Here is a 5603-nt window from a genome sequence, read left to right on the forward strand (position 1 = left end):
TAAGTTTAATTTTAAGTTTACTGTTTGACCCATTTAGATAAATGGGTTTTTATAGGTTTTTGTGTGAGTCTCATTTTTTGATCCAATACAGTTAAAAAAAGGCCCATTTTTCTAACAAAAAAAGAGAGAAATCGTCTAGGTATAATAATCTTTCATTACTTAAATGTAATTTAGTCCAATTGCCATTTCAGAGACAGACGATTTCACATGTTAATACGTATGTTTGCTCTACCACATAGGTCTCAATAGGCGCTACCTGAGGAGCAACACAGTCTATCTCAGCAGCAAACTGAAAGCGATCATTTGCGCCACCACATGTAGCAAGGATCCATCATGCGCCTCCTTCAACCACAACAGTAAGTGTTGAAAGGATCCATCATGCGCCTCCTTCAACCACAACAGTAAGTGTTGAAAGGATCCATCATGCGCCTCCTTCAACCACAACAGTAAGTGTTGAAAGGATCCATCATGCGCCTCCTTCAGGGTCATTCCATGTGAATTCACCAAAGGCCTTCCCCTCGACCTTTCCTAAATCTAATGAAATTTTGTAATAAAGTAACCCTAGACTCCAAATGTAAATATGCAAAATATTACAGCTCAATCTGCTTTAGTTCTTAAATAGCAGGTCCATATTGAAAGGGCTCTCGTCCCATTAATGCGTAAATACCACAAAATTACCAACTTTGACCCTTTGTTAAATCACGACTAGTGCCCGGAGAGGTGAGAAATTTGGCATACCAGGGCACCTTTTGGTGCGGAATACAGCAATGTAATAAAAAATGTAGTTTGGGTAGCCATTCAGTCACGAATCCATGCTAATATCACTGCCAATATATCTGAAAATATCTCAATATGAGTCATGCTCAATTTAGTTTTGAATGACACTATTGGATAGAGCAGATTTTGCTGTACAAGAGTAACTTTTATTTAGGTTGGAATCTGAATTCCTAGTTCAGCCACAGGACATCTGAAAATGACACTTCTATATGCGAGGCGCACGTATATTGTAGGCTATTGCAGGCTGTCAAATCCAGAGCATGGCAATTTGCAGAAGGCAAATTTATCCATTATTAGTGTAATCCTTGCTTTGGTCCATATTGGCTGAGCCACTGCCAATCTAAATGATTGGCAACCCCATCACCTAGGGGCCACGCCCGATAGCCAGGCAAGGCTAGCCACGGGCGGGCCACTTTCTCGCAGGTTCCCAAGCCTGTTAGTTGGGTGTCTGACAGGTTCCCAAGCCTGTTAGTTGGGTGTCTGACAGGTTCCCAAGCCTGTTAGTTGGGTGTCTGACAGGTTCCCAAGCCTGTTAGTTGGGTGTCTGACAGGTTCCCAAGCCTGTTAGTTGGGTGTCTGACAGGTTCCCAAAAACTTATGAGGAGTCTTATCCTAGGATTATCCTCTGCAGTAGCTACAGTGATTGGTCGCAAATCTTTTCGCTTTACATGGCATTTCTTCTTGAAGGGATTGCAGAAAGTTTTTTTGCAAAAAATCAAATTTCGTCAACAGCAAAGCTTCATGATGGAGGCAGACTTGAGATTCTCCATCCAAGTTTAGTTCACTTCGCTTTGGTATCAGTTTTTGATCTTCTGCACTATACTATTTCAGAGACTTCAAGCCATTGTTGGGAGTGTAGGTTGTCAAGTGACATTCAGAAGAGCCACGCTCATGGCTAGCAATAGCACATGCCAATAAACCAATGGAATCCTGATTCATGACGTATCCGTAATTGATTTCAATTCAAATTATTTAACTGAATACATTTATTTCAAGTGAGACCTGTAATACGTTAATATTAATATTGCTTTTTATTTATTTGTGTATTTATTGCAAGTAAATACACAAATAAGTAAACAGCAATGTTTGACCTGCTGATACGATACTACAAAGATGTAAAGATAAATATAGAACAGGAACCAATAATAACACTGATTGTATAATAATAATTCTGAATATCACCCAAAAATGTTCTACCCAATGAAGCTTAAATTTTTTCAAATCAGTTTGGATATCAATTTGCTAGCAGTCATGATCAGTGCACAAAGATGATGGAAAACCATAATTTTATTTTTCGATGTCGCACCAAGGTATGTCATTTACATATGAGTCTCAAGGTATGTCAGAGTCCTCTGGCTGAACTAGGAATTCAGATCCCAACGTAAGTAAACGTTACTCTTGTACAGGAAGATCTGCTCTATCCAATGGTGCCATTCAAAACCAAATTGAGAATGACGCATATTGAGATATTTTGGCAGTGGTAATAAGCATGGATTGGTAGCTGAATGGCTACGCAAACTGCTTTTCTGACTACACTGCTGTATTCCGCATCAAACGTTGTCCTGGTATGCTAAATTTTACACCTCTCTGGGCACTAGTCGTGATTTAACAAAGGGTCAAATTTGGTATTTTTTTGTGGTATTTACGCATTAACGGGACTAGAGTCCATTCAATATGGACCTGTTATTTAAGAACCAAAGCAAATTGAGCTCTAATATTTTGCAAAGTGACATTTGGGGTCTAGGGCTATCTTACTACAAAATTTTATGGCATTTGGACAGGGTCGAATGGGAGCCATAGGTGACTTTTTGGTGATTTGAGATGGAACCACCCTTCAACCACAATAGTAAGTATTGAAAGGATCCATCATGCGCCTCCTTTAACCACAACAGTATGAGTAGTAAGGATCCATCATACTCCTCCTACAACCACAAGAGTAAATTTGTAAATTATGACTTTGCTAGTTCTTTTCAGTCTTCATTACATATACAGTCAAGTTGTTAATGTATATATGAGTGTGTGTGTAGTGTGTCCCTGTAAAGAAAGATCGTTTTTTATTCTATCACATTTTTTAGTTTACACTGCTGAAATTTCCTATTTTGTGTTTTCGTTCGTAAATACCTTCTTTGCTAATCGATCTTTCTCCTTATTGTACGAGCCAAGCCTGAAAACCTTCTCAATGCTTCATTCGTCCAAATTTCATTTGTAACCCCTTCAGGATCTGCGTCACTGCAGGCCTGACTCTCACTGGCGGGAGCATTTTGGTCCCAGTTACTTACAACAGCTCTTTTCCTTTCCAATAGCTGACTAGTGCACCTTGCTGTTGCGAATAAAGTGGCTACTTTCAATGCAACTTCCTTTATGGTGGGCACGACTTCTGGGCTGTTTTGGATATATATATATATATATATGCGAACAAGCCTGAATGGTCCCCAGGACAATATGCAACTGAAAACTCACACCCCAGAAGTGACTCGAACCCATACTCCCAGGAGCAACGCAACTGGTATGTACAAGACGCCTTAATCCACTTGACCATCACGACCGGACAAAATGAGGTGATAGCCGAAGCTATTTGAACCACCCCACCGCCGGCACTCGGATGGTTATCTTGGGCATAGCATTTTACCAAATCACCTCATTCTTTGGGGCACACGTGAGGAACACAAATGCGAACAAGCCTGAATGGTCCCCAGGACAATATGCAACTGAAAACTCACACCCCAGAAGTGACTCGAACCCATACTCCCAGGAGCAACGCAACTGGTATGTACAAGACGCCTTAATCCACTTGACCATCACGACCGGACAAAATGAGGTGATAGCCGAAGCTATTTGAACCACCCCACCGCCGGCACTCGGATGGTTATCTTGGGCATAGCATTTTACCAAATCACCTCATTCTTTGGGGCACACGTGAGGAACACAAATGCGAACAAGCCTGAATGGTCCCCAGGACAATAAAATGCTATGCCCAAGATAACCATCCGAGTGCCGGCGGTGGGGTGGTTCAAATAGCTTCGGCTATCACCTCATTTTGTCCGGTCGTGATGGTCAAGTGGATTAAGGCGTCTTGTACATACCAGTTGCGTTGCTCCTGGTAGTATGGGTTCGAGTCACTTCTGGGGTGTGAGTTTTCAGTTGCATATTGTCCTGGGGACCATTCAGGCTTGTTCGCATTTGTGTTCCTCACGTGTGCCCCAAAGAATGAGGTGATTTGGTAAAATGCTATGCCCAAGATAACCATCCGAGTGCCGGCGGTGGGGTGGTTCAAATAGCTTCGGCTATCACCTCATTTTGTCCGGTCGTGATGGTCAAGTGGATTAAGGCGTCTTGTACAAACCAGTTGCGTTGCTCCTGGGAGTATGGGTTCGAGTCACTTCTGGGGTGTGAGTTTTCAGTTGCATATTGTCCTGGGGACCATTCAGGCTTGTTCGCATTTGTGTTCCTCACGTGTGCCCCAAAGAATGAGGTGATTTGGTAAAATGCTATGCCCAAGATAACCATCCGAGTGCCGGCGGTGGAGTGGTTCAAATAGCTTCGGCTATCTCCTCATTTTGTCCGGTCGTGATGGTCAAAAGGATTAAGGCGTCTTGTACATACCAGTTGCGTTGCTCCTGGGAGTATGGGTTCGAGTCACTTCTGGGGTGTGAGTTTTCAGTTGCATATTGTCCTGGGGACCATTCAGGCTTGTTCGCATTTGTGTTCCTCACGTGTGCCCCAAAGAATGAGGTGATTTGGTAAAATGCTATGCCCAAGATAACCATCCGAGTGCCAGCGGTGGGGTGGTTCAAATAGCTTCGGCTATCACCTCATTTTGCCCGGTCGTGATGGTCAAGTGGATTAAGGCGTCTTGTACATACCAGTTGCGTTGCTCCTGGGAGTATGGGTTCGAGTCACTTCTGGGGTGTGAGTTTTCAGTTATATATATATATATATATATATATATATATATATATATATATATATATATATATATATATATATATATATATATATATATATATATATATATATATGTATATATATATATATGTATATATATATATATATATGTATATATATATGTATATATATATTTATATATACATACATATATATACATACATATATATATATATATATATATATATATATATATATATATATATATATATATATATATATATATATATATATTTATATGTATATATATATATATATATATATATATATATATATATATATATATATATATATATATATATATATATATATATGCAAACAAGCCTGAATGGTCCCCAGGACTATATACAACTGAAAACTCACACTTCAGAAGTGACTCGAACCCATACTGCCAGGAGCAACGCAACTGGTATGTACAGGGACGCGTTAATCCGCTTGACCATCACGACCGGACAAAAGGAAGTGATAGCCGAAGCTATTTGAACCACTTCCCCGCCGGCACTCAGATGGTAATCTTGGGCATAGCATTTTATCAAATCACCTCATTCTTTGCGGCACACGTGAGGAACACAAATGCAAACAAGCCTGAATGGTCCCCAGGACTATATACAACTGAAAACTCACACCCCAGAAGTGACTCAAACCCATGCTGCCAGGAGCAATGCAACTGGTATGTACAGGAACGCCTTAATCCACTTGACCATCACGACCGGACAAAAGGAAGTGATAGTTGAAGCTATTTGAACCACTTCCCCGCCGGCACTCGGATGGTAATCTTGGGCATAGCATTTTATCAAATAAATGCTATGCCCAAGATTACCATCCGAGTGCCGGCGGGGAAGTGGTTCAAATAGCTTCGGCTATCACTTCCTTTTGTCCGG

The sequence above is a fragment of the Procambarus clarkii genome, chromosome 36 (assembly GCF_040958095.1).
Source record: "Procambarus clarkii isolate CNS0578487 chromosome 36, FALCON_Pclarkii_2.0, whole genome shotgun sequence".
Classification (NCBI taxonomy): Eukaryota; Metazoa; Arthropoda; class Malacostraca; order Decapoda; family Cambaridae; genus Procambarus; species Procambarus clarkii.